The 17,225-nt window shown below is 43.3% G+C and overlaps 1 protein-coding gene across 2 annotated transcripts in view; it reads right to left on the bottom strand.

Moving 5' to 3' along the window:
- The window catches only part of cdon (cell adhesion associated, oncogene regulated), a 42,973-nt gene extending 29,072 nt beyond the window's left edge, over nucleotides 1-13,901 (bottom strand). For both annotated transcript variants that reach the window (XM_061681914.1, XM_061681915.1), the window contains exon 1: nucleotides 13,472-13,901. The gene's annotated coding sequence lies outside the window, so the exon portion shown is untranslated. The remainder of the gene's footprint in view (nucleotides 1-13,471) is intronic.
- Between the last annotated feature and the right edge of the window lie 3,324 nt (nucleotides 13,902-17,225).

Raw genomic sequence — 17,225 nt, 5'->3', positions numbered from 1 at the left:
AAAGTAATTAGTTGGCTACACTCAAACACACTCACACAATTTCACACTTGCATTCACCCACACACACACAGACACACACACCTAGACACAGGCACACGCTCACACGCACACAGACACACACTTGCACACACAGGCACACGCTCACACGTGCACACACACACGCGAGCACACACACACAGACAGACATTCCAGGAAAAACAGGTGTAAAAGTGCTTAAAGAAACAATAAAAGCCCTAAAGGCGTTTGGATTTCAGCCTGCTACTGTATAACCTGGCATTATACTTTGTGGCGTCTCACATCAAACCCGGATCGCCACACCACATGCTGCGACAGGCCCCCGGCTCGCTGGATTCATGATATATAATTACAATAATAAGACACGGGAGCCTATAATGCGACCGGTAAGACCGTGCCTCTAAACCGGGATAGGTAAGTAAGGCCCGCTCTGTTCTTAAATCAGGACCACCGAGGATTTACATTATCAAGAGTCTTTCCAAATTTTAATTTAATTTAAGATATTTTTTCCTAAACAATGGTGGAATAAAAAAAATCCTGTTTTTTACTCATTGATCTCACTTAATTTAATATATTTGTTATAAATAATAAAAGGAGAAATATTAGAAAAATTTAAAACATATGAATAATTTTAACATTTGCTTGTTAAATACTTGGATGACTAAGTTATTAATTTATTGCATATAATACAATACAATCAACCAGTTCAGGGTGTACCCCGCCTCCTGCCCGATGACAGCTGGGATAGGCTCCAGCACGCCCGCGACCCTAGTGAGGAGAAGCGGCTCAGAAAATGGATGGATGGATAATACAATATAAGAAAAAAATCCAAATGTGGCCCTTGAGCACCAATGTTTACACCACCTCTGCTTTATACGATAACCGGGTCCTGTCAGTTCCTGCGAGCACTATGGCGAAAGGTCGCTCTTGTGTAAACACACACACAGCTGCCTATCAGGCCCATCCATCTGGCACTGCGAAGAAACACACGAGGGCATCCATCTTCCCGCTTATCTGTTTGACTTTTCTCTGACATCCGCCACCATGAAGACACACACCACTAGGATATCTAGTGTCACCCCCAAAATCCCATTAGCGAGGGTCCGACTGATGCTGGCGGCAAAACATGCCGAGGGTGAAGCTACCTGTCCCGTCAATACAAGCCGTGAGGAATTGTTGTGTTTCAGCTCCAACAGTTGTCAAGTCAAATTTACTCTCTACCCACTGTGAGAAATACAAATGGACCCCGGTCATTATTTTAATGTGCAATACTTGTCTTACTGCAACTACGGTTAGTGAAAAAGCTTATGCTAACATAACACAAGACATGCTCGGTCTGGTCCACTTGTACAAGAGAACAAAAAGAAGGTGATGGAGCATCACTACGGCAACAAAGGTCACGTTTATAACTAGCCAACTTGTCATAACAGAATGCTCCAGGCACTGCACAAGGGCTCTACGCTAGAGCAATGCAAACATAACTCAGAACAGTAACTTTAGCTCCAACACTAGCGCTAACACATGAAAAGCAGTTAATTTGGAGTCACAGGGGCAACACAAGACACATTTCTTCTTAATACAAGCTGATATATAAGCTAAATGAAAAATAAAGATAAAAGCTCCGTTAACAACAGCACTAGCGCTAACACAACACCAGGCTAACGGTTCCTGTCTGGTCAATTAACATCAAGGAACAAAATGCAGGTGATTCAGAGTCAACAAAAGCCACACATTGTCATATCTTTAAACTAATGTACAATCCAATGTTCTAAATGTGAGATGCAATCAATGCTAGGCCGTATTAGCACCAATGCTAGTGCTAACAAAACACCAGAGATGTCCATCAGTATTACCACAGGTTGCTTAGGCAACAACAGACACAGTCCTTTCCTTATTATACCACCCAGCAAAAATCAAAAGCAGTAATTGTAAACTAGAAGCACAGCAAAGTATTATTAGCGCCAACGCTAGTGATAATTTAAAAAAAAAAAAAAAGGCATCCTCACTGGTCCGTCAGTCGTACTAGGGCCGCTTTCACAACAGACACTCTTTTTCTTATCATACCATCCTGCATAAAATCCAAAGCCGTATATGTAAACAAGAAGCAATGCTAAGGAGTATAAGCATAAATTCTAGCACTAACATAACACAACACAAGGTGTCCAGAAAAGCAAAATTCAAAGGTATTATAATTTTTCTGCTACCATACATACAGATTTACTGAAATAAACGAGTTAAGTGTCAGGGAGTTCACGTGGAAAGGTTTTTTAAGGAAGGAGGGGCGACTGAGCTGATGTATGTTTAACAAATGTTTGACTGGCACCTGGCTTAAGTGGTGCAAGCAAAAAAGAAAACAGCAGTTTTCCTCAAGAAACGTACTAAATCTTAACATTTTTCTTTAATGCCACCATTTAGCGTTCCTTGTAAGGGAGGTAGCACTGTCTATTCGTTGTGCTACTTCACTCCAACGCAGGGCTAGCAGCATCCATACCCCCGCCCCTCGATAAGAGGGAGCTAATGTCCTGACACAGGAGAAAATAAACATACTGACAGGTTGCCCTCAGGGAAAGCAGAGGAGGAATGGGGGGTTCAAGTGTAGGGGGGTGGAGGTGTGGGGTGTTAGAGCACCTGCAGGAACTCCTTAAAGGCTCATCAGCCCCCATGTGGGCCCGGCCCATATCCTTGTCTCATTGAGTAAACAGGGACAATAAAAAGCGATGTAGTGGAGCATCAAAGAGCTGCGGGCCAGAGGCAGAACAGGTCGCAACTGGCGCTCTTGACTCAGCTTCACAAGACTGCACAGCCGAGTGGAAGGCAATGACAAACAATGTGGGACAGTGGGGATGAGATCAAATCTCCTCACTGCACTGACACCGACCCAGAAAGCAAATCCAGACATTTGTACGACACAATTTGGCAATGAGGGAGAGGACGATTTTAAAGGGGATGAGTTTAAGGTCACTCCTAGTGTGACGGTCCACTAAGCTGACCTGTGACCAGAAGCCGACCCGCGTGCTATACCCCAAACCTGCCCGCACTCGCCCCTTGGATCTGCGACGGGAGCCTGCATTCCTCAACTCAACAGAGAGGCAAAGCCAGTGGAAAGGACAGACGCAATGATTGGAGATAAACACAAAAACAAGAAGACGGGAAGCCGGAGAAGAAGATGAGGGTACAAAGAGGTGAAAAGTTGCCAAGCCCCTAGTCCCCCCACACCTCCCACCCCCCGACCCTTCAACACCACCATTTTGATCCGCCTCTCAGACAGGGATAATGCCAGCATTGCCATTCACTCCTGTCAATAAAGTGACTGATGATTCAGTCCCAACTACAGTGATACCATGATTTATGAGTTTAATTCATTCCATGACCAAGCTGTTAACTCAATTTACGTACAATTTATACAAAATCAGTTCTTCCCATTTAAGTTGATTATAATGCCATTAATCTGTTCTCGTCCCCCAAAAACACCACACTTTGTATGAGTAAGTCAATGTACCACCACTGTACTTCAAAGAAGTGCCTCCTTGTGGTAAAGACTCCGGGGGTCCATTATTGGTCAGGATGAACCCGCCGAGGCAGCCTGGGGCAACGGTGGAACCTAATGAGTAGAAGCACCAAGCGAACACCATCTGCTTCATCCACTCAAAGAAAGAGGCGTGATTTGGAATCGACGTAGGGAATTAGCTGCAGCAGAAGAAGAGCTCACTCTGCAAGAGGGGAAAGTCATTAAACAAGTGGAGGGTGCAGGCTACAGGAAGACAGAGCGTTGACAGTTGAGACAGTGCAGGGGTGAGGGCGAGGCCAAGCGGGTCTCAGAGCCTTAAGACGCCACGGCCGTGACAGCATAGCTGCGATGCAGGATCAGGAATGAAAGCCAGAGGCCCTGCGGGGATCAGACAGTCACATCTCACAAAGCCCTGTTTACCAAGGACACACAGTCCCCCATTCCTTCACCTCCTATCCCCACACCAACACCTCCCCGACCCTCCCCAAAAGTGCCACGGCCGAGACAACGTTAATTCCACCCTGAGGCTTTTTGGCTGAAAGAGCAGAGAAGCAAAGGAAGGGGAGGAGGCCGGCGAGACTGAGGCTGAATGGTACAGTATGTAAGGCTGCTCTTAATTGGATATTGTTCTGCAATGTCTTGTTTCTCCTGGGAATCTGTGAGGGGGGGAGAAACAGGGTCTGGTGGGAGATACGCTCATTTCCCAAGGTCCTCCTTGAGACGGATTAGCCAACAGTGACGAAACTCAATAAGGGCCTCAGAAACGGGAAACGGATCCCAGGGTATCGCCGTCGTACAAGGCCACCTCCGGACCTTTTGCAAAGTAACTAACAACCCCGCGCCTTTGTGGGAGCGCTCAGGGTCCTTCCAGCTGACTTCACAGGCCTTTCAGACCAGAGCGGGACGCCTGCTCCGACCAAAAGGTAATTCCGATGGTAAGGAGGAATACCCAAGGGGGGTTTCTTGCCCACGGGGAGTGTTATAATACCCTCGACATGTGCCAAGAGTCTGATTCCCTGCGCCAGGTGAGACATTCCTCCAAGTCAGCCTTGACTCCCGAGATGAGTGGGAAAAGGAGTTGATGCAAGGGGAGGATCAAGTTTGCCAGAAGGTCCACCTTCGCCAGTGGGAGCCAAGATCTGTTGTGCGGGGCATGCAATGATCTGATCCAGCTGCCATCCACCCGCCAACACCCACCCCCACCTTCCTCCCGACTCTCCTGGATTCCATCAGTGCACATGTCTCCGTGGCAACAGGCAGCAGACAACAGTCTCTGGTCAGCCTCCTCTTGATAGATCCGTGGCCAATGCCCAAAAAGTTTAAAAACAATTGTTATTATTTTTTTGTTTTAAGAAAGTAGAAAGAAAACAGACTTAGGGAGAAACTTGTTATAAATGGGTTTGTCTAGCAGATTCATGGTGCTCACATTGCGGAGGTAGGGGGAGGGCGAGGATTTACAGGACGGAGAACCTGGTCTGCAAACACTCCAGTGGACCCGCCAGAACAAAAACAAACATTTGTAAAGAGGTTAAATATAATTACTCTTCCTCACCGACACACAAATCTCTTGCAAAAACTCAAACAAACAAGCACCCAAAGATAAATATGCATTCCCAAACAGGGTGCGCAAACGCGCCATATAGTTTCTCTAAATGTTTATCCTCGCTGCTATTGCTTGTTGTGCGCCAGTCGAGAAATCACAAAACAAACCGGCTGGTGTCAATAAACAGACACATCAGCCGCGTCTCAGCTTCCTGGCGCTAGCTCAGAACGTCTAAAAAGTCCAACATGTTTCCGTCGCGGCCAAGAAAAACAAGACTTCACGACAACAGATGAAACATAATAATAGGGAATGCATGGTTTCGTCAAGCACGTGCCATCTTTTGGAGGCTGCTACTTTGGAACCCAACAGAGATGACAGTGATTGCTTGTGAGAGTAAGCCAATATCATGCAGATCAGTGCCACACAAAACAGGCTTCTGTAGAAATCATAACAGGAAGTAAACATTAAAAAAAAAGTTGTGATGAACCAATTTACATTTACAATTTACATTACAGTTTACAATACAGATAAACCATGATCAAATATTACGGTTAGTATTACTGTTTCAAATTTTAACTGTCATTACTGCCATATTTAGCACCTCAATGTGTGGTGCAACTGGGAAGACGGACTAATAAGATTTGAACTGTAGAAGAAGAATTAAAAGAGGACGTCAGAGACATGTTAAAATGCTACGAAATATGAGAGAAGCATATGTTACAGTCCTACAAAACATGGTGGAAGGCAGCCCAGCCTAAATTTAGTTCACTACAATTGTGAAATAAAATGTTCACACCGTTTCAAACTTAGGTGCGGGATCATTTTGTTGCATGATGTAAATGGAACAAAACTGCATCTAGCGATAACAGTAGAAAGTGAATGGAATGGGGTTCCACCAGGCTGGAAAGATTTGCGCATCGATACATTTGAAATTCCAGCATTTTCGATAGCTTAATAGAACAGAAGTATGGCTTCGTGTAGCTCGTGGCATTTTTGTAAGCTGCCACTGTGGACTACAACAGAGACGACATTGACCGATTGTCATAGTAGGCCAATATTCTTCAGATCGGTGCCAACAGACCCTTGTTGTGTCAGGCCTATTACTCTCGATGGGGACTGCAGTTTAGCCCAAAGCCCAGCAGGCTGCGAGACCAGGACTGTCACCGGGACAAAAAGTCCCTTCAGACCAGTTGCCGGTGGCCGCTTGTTTTGGCCTTAATATAGTCCTGCTGGTCCCTGCCAAAACTAATGTCAGATGTCACTTGTTGGCTTTCGAAACATTTGAAATAGAAAATTGCGGTTTCTCGAAAAGACACTGGCGAGCTCACTCAGGGCCCAGCTGCCGGGGCATATTTAGTCGGATCGCTTTCGGGAATCTCGCAAACGGGAAGATGCTAAGGATGCAGAGGAATTCAAGCCCACACCAGACACAATAAACCCCAACCGTACCCGATAATGACAAAGTATTTTTGTCTTGCATCAAAGTCCACCATTTCGCTCCCCATGGTCTGGTCCATGTGGCGCTCTGCAACATGTTCGACGCACATACGGCATATTACAGCTCGCCAAAAGGCGCTCCCTCAGATGGTTCCAAGTGCATAATAAAGTGTATTTATAGTCACTTCAAATAGCGTGGCTTAAGGAGGCGGCTTCACGCAGCTCAGACCATTTTGTAGCCGTTTAAGAAGACCCGGCTTGACGTGGACTTTCATGATCAGTTCTTGAGTTGTGTGTTTGTGGTTTGCATCCCCTTATCGTGCTCTGCGTATATTTAGACCAAGTCTGTATTTTCATTACACCAACAAGCAAAACCTCAGAGAAGAAGCAGACCTCTGAGCCGGGCTCACGTCCAGCCGGTACCGCCTCGCCCTCCCTGCCTTCTCGCGGCTGTTGCGGAACATCTGTTCCTGCTGCTTGAAAAAAGCTGCTTGTTTGCCTCTGCAATCTCCTCAGCCTGTGTATCTTGTTTTATTTCTCGAAGGCCGTTACAGTAATCGTCCCCAAAAGAAAAACTGTAATTGACGTTAACCTAAAAATGACTTTAATTGCCTATCTTAATGGTTTAAACCATAAATATACAACAAACTATGATCTCAAAATGCTTAGAAACCTCATCTTACAAGATTACCCTTCAAAATAAATGTCTTACAGATGATTCGATTTTGAAAAAATGCACCAGAAGCGCGCATGTACTGTAAATGGGAATGTGGCGAAGATTCTCCATAACAATACCAGCACATTAAACTCCTCCCCAACATATGAAGCTTGTCTCTCAGTCGCAGTCACTTCATATACACAAGATACTTCCCTGTCACCAATTACTGTACTTCTTTCACATTTAGACAGGGCGGCATCTTGTGGCATTTTAGGGTGTTTCAGAATGAGCACAAAACTCACATTTAGCAGCGAATAATTAAGGATAAGTTCCACAGAAGAAGAATAAAAATGTAAATCGGCTTTTGTGGGTCAAAGTGGACATTTGAGGAGCACGTGCAACTTCTTGATGTAATATGCCTGCATAGCATAGCATAGAATAGCACAGGCACTTGAGACTTTTTCATGCCTCCTCCCACAATAGACATGTCCACCCAAATTCTTGTCAAATCGATTAACCTAACGTCGGGGACTCATTTTTACTAATTTTCCACAGGGTGCAAATGAGTAAGTTTCAGTGGTCATGTTCAGGATTTCATCCAAAATGGCAGATTTCCTCTGTAATTTCAGGCATGGGTCCTTGAGACTTTTTTTTTTTTTTTTTACACACTGTGTTATGCTAGACATGTCCACACAATTTCACGTTAACGGATGCAACTTGTGTCAGGGGCTCATTTCATCTAACTTTCCAAGACACCCTAAATGTTAAAAAGTAGCATCAATATTCTGGAATATTGTAAAAAAATTCTTTAAATGTATAAATCTCTTATATACGTGTGTCCTCCCTAGTCTACCATCACGTGTACTCAATTTTGGAAATGGCTCGTCGTTCCCTTCCGCCCTCCCTCAGGTCTTCCAGGCTGCTGGGTGTTGTCAATCAGCACCCTGAGGCTTCTTGAGATCATGAGGGCTTTTTTGGCACGCTATCTACTCCCCTACCCCCCAGCTTCCACCCAGTGGGGGTCCAGGCCTTGATGAACAGAGGCCTGCCAGTGCTCGGCAGAGTTTAGGAGGTCAAAAAACAGGGAAGCTAAATTTGAATCATTCTGCTGTTCAGGATTCGGAAGGCCATTTGGACAGAGAGCCATTCCCAATGTCAAAATATTGTGACATTGTTGAAAAAAAATCTGAGATTTATCTGTGTTTTTATGGCTCTTGGGAAATCTCTGAGGCAGAGGTCAACGCAGTGACAGAATGAAGTGTGAGCTCAAATAAACAAGTGGACTATGCTTTGATTTAGGCCCTTGCTTTACAAACTGAGGTTCACTCTTGAGGCTAATCTTTTAAAGTATAAAATACAGGCGGCATCTTGTTTTCACGTATAAAGACTATTTCTTGAGCTTCTTAGCTGAAATTTGTATCATCACATACAGTGAATCCCTGCCAGTTCACAAATCATCATTTGATTTCTTTTCTGTACAACATACTGTAACTAAAACTGTTTGCAGTAAACACACACATTCGCCCCCATCGCAAATTTCTGTGCTCTTTCTGTAATACCATCTTAGTGGAGGAGTAGCAAGTCTTAGCCACAAGCTGATAGTTATCCGGCTTGACAGCGAACAGCAGCGTGATGGAGGATTTCAGTAGAAGTCTGATAGGCAGACAAGGCTCCACGTAGGGATCACGGCAGTGTAAACCTTTCAAAATAATGCAGGGAAAGGTCTGGCTCGCTATTGGCAGTGGTAGAAGTTAACAGCTGATCAGCTACTAATGGCTAGCAGCTCAACATGGGTACAGTAACACAAAGTTGCACCCAAGTCATTTACATGTTTTGTTTCTAAATACATTAAATATGTTTGAAGGTAAGTGCTGAAAATGTGCAAAGACTGAGAACAATTTAGTACTGAATGGTTGAGATAGCTTAAAACTCTTTTTCACCTACTAAATTTTCTGTAATTTTTGGCGGGGATATAACGGGGTCGTGATGACATCAAAAGGGAACAGCATGAGTCGACCCGCCCTCACTATATAAACACCAAGCGTCAATATTACATGCAGTGGCCACTCGGCAGAATGGCCACTCGGCAGAATGGCCACTTCCTTATTCATAATAACTTGACCCAGTTCAACAAGCATAGTGTGCAGTTAGCCATCAAATTAGGCTCACAACTAAAGAAAAATAGTTACACAGTGGGCCCGCCATGCGATGTCGGGGCTTCCTGTACATTACAGTCTGTTTTAGTCAGTGTAGTGTTCTCAAGAATGAGTCTTGCACTGTATATATATTTTTTAATTCACTTTGTTTACTAATCGATCAGTACACAGCTAGCATCAATTTAACATGAAATGACATTCTTCTTTGTCCTTTTCTTTGCCTCTTTTTGATGTAATATTTTGCCATAGTACCCTTGTTTTCTGACTGAGATACCCCACTTGGATAAAACTGTACCTTTATAACAAGATGACAAACTTGTGTGCCTCTTTTTTTAAATTAACGCCTTATGTTTTTGATACTCACAAGAAATGCCAAGTGAAAACTGAAATCTATTATATTTGTGTTTGAAATTGCCTCACTGTAAATGTGTGTAGACAAGAAAATGTAGTTTCCTGCTATATGCACAATGTTAATTTATGAAAAATACTGAATATTAAAAAGAGGAAACCAATTGGTTGTTAATTATTCAGTAAATTTTCTCATGTATTCATAATTGCTCCTTAACCAAGCAAAAAATGATTGTATCTTTATACTTATTCCGATAGATTAGAATCGAGTATTCTATTCAGTAGAATACTCGATTACTAATTGCAGCACTACTGGATGCAAATTTTTATTTGTGACAGGTCTGTTTAATGTTACTTCAGAAATAATGTAAAAAAAAGTAAGTCATAGCATAGCATTTTCATGGAATAACTGAAAACCTACTATCAATTGGTTTTGAAGGGGCAATAAACTCTGTTTGTTGGTAAAATGACTCGAAAGGACTTGCGACTTGACTCAGGACTTGCCTGTCTCGACTTGGGACTTGAGAGCCAAGACTTGAGACTTTCTTGTGACTTGCAAAGCAATGACTTAGTCCCACATCTAGTTAACATGATTAGCAAGTAATTCGCTAACAGTGACACTATTATTAGACAAGTGACTAGCATATGATAGAAGATGGTTGTTAGCATAACACGCTAGCATGATTAGCAGGTGACATTCGGCAAACTGAAGAGTTGCAATTAAGCAAATTCAACGAATCGAAACACTTAAGAATCTGCATTCAGATGACCGACCGTGGTGGCTCATGCTAATAGATACCGTACATAGTACCGGTGCTTGCCCCCAAAGGACTGGGAACCTGGCGGCTGGACTTTAAAGTTCTTGTTTGGTTCTATTAGCGCACGTGTGCCTTCGTGAGCTTGGTACCATTACACGCTCCAATTCAAAATTGCCCACTTAACATAGCTCTACCACGGCAACATGTGTTTGTCATTAGCGGGCAAGCTAATAGTGGATGTGCGCGGCCTTAATGGCATCGTTGTGCTTTGTTCCCGACCCGTCCGATAAGAGTTGGGCCCACTAATGACTTAGTAATGTCCCCATGAAAGCGCGGAAATAAAAAAACAGGATTCTGGAGGGCCCGCTAATACTGGAGTCGTGTTACCATCGCGACACTAAAAATAAGACAGTTAGTTTGAATGTCACACCAAAGTATTTATGTTTAAAGTGAATAAAAAATTAATTTTAAAAAAAACAAAAAAAAGCTGAATTTGACAAGGTCTACATGTAGATTCCCAAACTGTGGTGCGCGTCTTCCAGCGGGAATTCAACGGTAGTCCAGTATAATTTTTTTTGGTTTTGTTATTGTTTTTAATGTTATTTAAAGGGTTTTGGTTTTGAAGTGGGTGCACCAACTCTATTCGTATTTTTAATAGGGTGCATGGCTTGAAAAGCTCGGCCTTGTGAAAGGCCGAGCTACAGTGTAGCTAGCTATCTGATGAGAAATATACCTACTATACATCTATTGCAACAATGTGGTGTGTGCACCCCTTGGGGTGCATATGGCATTTTTGTTTAAGTTGCAGGTTAGCATGACTTAAACATGATGCCAACTCTGTTGAGATGATGAAACGGGTGCATTACATATAAAATGTTTGGGGAAAGGCACATGATGCCTTTATTGGCTATTAATGGCTTCTGAGAGGGTAGAGGGAATGTGTCAACTTGACAATAAAATACACTAGGGGTAAATTTGTGCAGAAACAGAAGTTATATGGGTGAAAAATATGCAGGTATGTGTGACTAATCACAATGCCTTTATTGGCTATTACCTTTGTTTTGAAATGTTTCCTTAGTTTATTTTTTGTTTTTGGTGGTGGAGAGGGGGTGCACCAACTTCTGTTGGGATATTGAAGGATTACATGGCTTAAAACGTTTGGAAAAGGCTGATCTACTGTAGACTGTATCTGATAATGAATCTATTTATCTAACTAGCTTTAATAAGGATTCCTAAACTGTGGCGCGCCAACTCGACAACAAAGAGGTTAAGAGGGAATTTGTGAAAAAAAAACAGCTGTTACAACGACATTTCGGTGGGGAAAATTGAAAGAAAATGTCGTAATGAGGATTTCCACGTGATTCCACGCAACAAAAGAGCAACTCGCTGATATCAGCGATCCCTGAAAGGATTTGAAAGGCGTCGGAAGTGTCTGCTTGTCGCCCATTGACACCACAAAGCAGCGGCCAGTGTTTGAACTCGGAGGCGTTTTTTTTTGTATGCGCGAGCGGCCATGTGTGTCGCACTGACGCTCCTTTCCCATTGGACCCTTTGTTCCCCATCACTTGTTTGGAGTATCCACTTTGCTGACAAAAAAATAACAAAAACAAAAAAAACAAAAATGGAAAACCATTCATCACTTATCCAGCAACATGCTTCAACTACATGAACAATTATGTGAATGTGATATATTAATCAGCGACAAGAAAAAAAATGAGACGAAACGTTGTTTTGGGAGTTATTACTGATTCAGGGCACAGGTGTCAAACTCAAGGCCTGGGGGCCAGTGTTACACCTGGATTAAGGGAAAAACATCAGAATCGGATGTGAATATTAAATGATAAAGATTGTATAACCATTCATTTACATGGTTTCACAGTTAAAATTGGCACTATCACGGAGAGGTTTAACATAAATGTCTTTGTACCTGTGCAAATTTGACCTTAAACTCAATAAAAAGTGGTCTTTGGGCGCAGAATCATGTCACACACTTGACTTAAAACAATCAAAGCTCTCTGAGCTGAGAGAAACTCAACATGTTTCTTCAGCAAGTTTAATGTGGCGGAAATCTGGCTCCCCTAAGTGTAACTGAGTTTTCTTTTGGTACAAAGTGATGATTCAACGCTCCATGTTTGGCCTCTTTTTTTTTTTTTTTTTAAATATATTTATTTATTAATGTTGTTGACACCGGCGCACCAACTCAGGACATATTGGCCATTTCTAGACATGTTCTCTGCAGCAGAAATACTTTCTTCTGAGTGCCAGTCACCTGGGGGTGTTTCGTGTAATATTGGGATGTCAATGTGAGCAGCAAAAACTTGCAAAAAAGATTTTCTTTTTTCTGTCTACATATGCTTATTTTATCATAAAATGGCAGGAAATGTAAACATGACTAATACGTGTATATTTTTTAATCACTGTAATGGTAAAACTGGATTTAAAGACATTTTATCGTGCTTATAATTACAGTTAATCCATATATTTAATTTTGTACTTTCAGGATTCTTTTACTCCAGATGTCTTCATCTTTCCCAATTAACCTAAAATGTTAAATAGTGAGAGAAAAAGAATATTCAAACAAGTTCATTTTAAAATCTAACCACACATCATTGTAACCCTCCGGAGCCTTGCCCTGGTGCTTGTCCAAACTTTCCCCGGGCTTTAGTGCATCTTCCCCGGCGATTTAGCGACCACTCTCCGGTAACTCAGTAAACCTTCCCCGGCCCCCAATGGAAACGTTGCCCACGCCTCAGTGAACCTTCCCCGGTCGCAGCAAACATTCTCCGGTCATTCGCTCAACAAGGCTTCCACGCAAACTCTCTAAACTCTCCCCGGCTCTCGGTGAACCTTCATCGGCCACTTAGCTAGTTTCCCCACGGCGGCTCTCGTCACGGTTTAGCAAACATTCACCGGTCACTCAGCAAGCCTTCCTCGGTTCCCTCTGACCATTCCTCGAGTCTTCCCCGGCTCTTTCCCGAACTCGCCCGCCAGCCACTCGGGCACCCGCGGGTACTACCACCGCCGGCTCTCCCTCGCTGATGTCCTTACCTCTGTTCCAGTAGCGCTGGTTGCCGTGGGCTGTATCAGCAGCCAAACGCATTCTCCCGGTGGAAAAACCGCGCGGGGCCCTCCATTCCACGCGGACGACCGGGGAGCGTGGAGCCTCTCAGCCCCGCGGAAGAGTCGCAGGCTCTGGGACCAAAGTGCAACAAATGGAGAAAGTGGAGAAGGAAAAACAAACCCAAAAAAACCGGAACCGAGCTGGTGGTTGCCGGTGGAGCACTTTCCACAGGTGTGGATGTTAATCCACTTTGTGTATTTTGTATTCAAAACAAAACAAAACAAAAAAATCCCACTTTGATGGCTTACAGAGCTCGCTTGTCAGGAGCCGCTAAACGGAGGTGGTCTCCGGCTACACTCGCACCTCTGGAGCCAGTGTCGAATTGCTCCGTGGATCACGGCAGCGGCGGCCAGCCTGGAATGTCCCAACCCCACTTGCACGCTGGAGGAGGGAGGGAGGGAGGCCCGGAGGGAGGAGGGGGGATCTTGGGAGACGGCGGGGAGGGAGGAGGAGGGAGTTTGGTTCCCGCATGGATTGTGTGCATTAGCACATTTTACAGTGTAACCTGCTGCACAAAAACACACAAAGCTGCTCGTTTTAATTGATTCATTCAGACTTTTATTAATGTAATGGATTGACCCTCAGCATATGCCATAACTTTGAGCAAATATTAATAGGAAACAGGATCATTTTTAGATTGTAGCCTACTTCATTAGGTACACAATCTAATGTCACAAAGTATAAGAGCTGAATTAAAAATATACAGTATTAATTCAAATATAAATCTACTGCATATAAAATATAAAAATAGTGTTGTACAAGCATTTGTTAGGTAATTTCTATTGTTTGGTATGTTTGATTAAACAAATAAATAAATAATAATCATAATAATCATGTCCATATGCACAACACACAATAATAATAATAATAATTATTATTATTATTATGCAATAATACATTAATATGAAAAATTTATTCATTTCATTTATTTCATTTATTTCTACTTATTAAAAACATTACTTAAAAAGTATCTGTAATCGTGTATTATTATTATTATTATTATTAATTTATTATTATTATTATTATTATTATTATTATTATTATTATGGCGCCACGGTGGACGACTGGTTAGCACATATGCCTCACAGTTCTGAGAACCCAGGTTCAAATCCGGCCTCACCTGTGTGGAGTTTGCTTGTTCCCCCCATGCCTGCGTTAGTTTTCTCCGGGTACTCCGGTTTCCTCCCACATCCCAAAAACATGCACGGTAGATTGATTGGAGACTCTAAATTGCCCTTAGGTGTGAATGTGAGTGCGAATGGTTGTTTGTTTATATGTGCCCTGCGATTGGCTGGTGACCAGTTCAGGGTGTACCCCGCCTCTCGCCCGAAGATAGCTGGGATAGGCTCCAGCACGCCCCCGACCTTAGTGAGGATAAGCGGAACGGAAAATGAATGGATATTGTTATTATTATTATTATTATGTAACAATAAGTTCATATAAAAATTATAATTATTCTTATTAGTATTATTTTTATTTATCCATCCATCCATTTTCTACCGCTTATCCGGGTCGGGTCGCGGGGGCAGTAGCTTTAGCAGGGACGCCCAGACTTCCCTCTCCCCAGCCACTTCATCCAGCTCTTCCAGGGTGATCCTGAGGCGTTCCCAGGCCAGCCGAAGGACGTAGTCTCTCCAGCGTGTCCTGGGTCGTCCCCGGGGTCTCCTCCCGGTGGCACGTGCCCGGAACACCTCACCAGGGATGCGTCGTTTTTATTTCTACTTATTAAAATTATTAATTAAAAAGTAACTATCATTGTTTATTTTATTATCTTTTTCCAAGTTATTAGTGTTAAAGCCTAATTGTTAAAAGCAAGCAAATGTCCTGCTGGTTGCATCAGTGAAAACCATACAATCAAATAGTGTTCTTGACCAGGCTCATTCAACTCTATGTGGGTGTGGTGATGGGTCATTTTTTGGCATAGGAGCGGGACTGAATGTTTGTCAGTGGGGGCTGTGACACAGCCATGTGTTGTATATGTGGAACTGAGTCAACAACATGATCACATCGGCCATTACGCGTGCCGGCAGCGGCTAGTTGGGCCTGTCTCAGACGGCAGCTGCCGCCTCGGTAGGTGTGATCCAGTCCAAAGGCAACAAAACAGCAAACGTCTGAAGGAAGGTAGGAAAGAAGGAAAGAAATAGAGAAAGAAAGAAAGAAAGAAAGAAAGGACAAGAGGAAGAACACTTCACTTTGCCCAAATTCTGTCATGGTCCCGTTACTGCAGCAACCAATCTGCATGATTTTGACCTCAGTCCATAAAAGTTGTCCAACAGGCCCAGGTTTCATGTATGTAAGAAGAACCCTATTCATAAAAAGTAATTGAGGTCAAATTAGTGCAAATTCCCTTTAATTTCTCTGCTTTTCAGCACAGGTGGAGGACTCGAGTCACATGACTTGACTGCAGTCAGACTTTAAGTTGCCCAATTTTAGGACTTGGGCACCTTTACTCCACAGTTCTGAGGTTCTATGTTCAAATCTCCAGCCTTCTTGTGTGAAGTTTGCATGTTTTCCCAAAGTGGATTTTCTCCGGGTACGCCGGCTTCCTTCCACACCCCAAAATCAGGCATGTTACTGTAGCTTCATGCAGTAAAACTGCACATTTCAGAGTGGCCTTTTATTGTGGGCAGCCGAAGGCACACCTGGGCAAAAATCCTGCTGTCTAATTGGAATCTTGATATGTCACACATGTGAGGTGGCTGGATTATTTTGGCAAAGGAGATGTGCTCATCAACACAGATTTAGACAGATTTCTCAAAAATGGGAAATGGGAAATTTACGTACTTAAAAAGAAGTCTTAGAGCACCTTTCCCAAACTTAAGGCCCGATGACTAGATTTGGCCAGCCACATCATTTTATGTGGTCCGCAGAAGCAAATCATATGAGTCAATTTTCATGATTCTCCCTATAATCTATACCAAAAATTTCAAATTGGCATGCAATAAATACTATTGACATATTGCAAGCATTTTTTTTGTTACCAAAACCCTTTTTACAATTCTTGAACAAACTATTATCCTTGACCACTGATTTCAAAATTAGTTATCCATCAATTTGCTTACTATACATTATAGGATGAAGCGATTAAACATTTACTGTATGTGGTTTCACACTTGTAACGGCCCTCTGACAAAAAAACATAACTACTCATGAAAAATGGGAGTAAAAAGAAAACTGTTGCATTTATATTTTAGTTCAGTATATGTGCCCTGGGATTGGCAGGCGACCAGTCCAGGTCACTCCAGCTCACCTGTGACCCTGATCAGGATTTTCTCTGTATGATGCATTAAAGCAAAATTCCACAAAACACGAGCAGCCATTATCAACTAGTTTGTAGTGGCTTACAAGGGGGGCGTGTTTTATGAGAGCCTCGTCTTTTCGGCCCTCTCTCGGGGTGACTGGTCGCTTGGAGACGTCTGACGTTTGGGGAACGGGGTGTGGGGGGGGGGGGTGATTGGACACAGTCACATGTGAAAGAAGGCCAGAGAGTCCACGGGGGAGCGGGGGTCCACACACAAAAGGCCAGGGAGGGGCCAGTCGTGCAGGAGAGACCATGCTGGGAACCAAAGCTGACAGCACAAACAACCCCCCCACCACCACCCGTCCCCCACGCCCACACCTCCCCATCCACCCCTCCTCACCTAACCTCAGCGGTATTTACTCACGTATTTGTGCCGGGAC

Source organism: Phycodurus eques, chromosome 7, assembly GCF_024500275.1.
Source record: "Phycodurus eques isolate BA_2022a chromosome 7, UOR_Pequ_1.1, whole genome shotgun sequence".
In the NCBI taxonomy this organism is placed as follows: domain Eukaryota; kingdom Metazoa; phylum Chordata; class Actinopteri; order Syngnathiformes; family Syngnathidae; genus Phycodurus; species Phycodurus eques.
The sequence above is the reverse complement of the archived record's forward strand: the minus strand, read 5'-3'. Positions and strand labels throughout refer to the sequence as shown.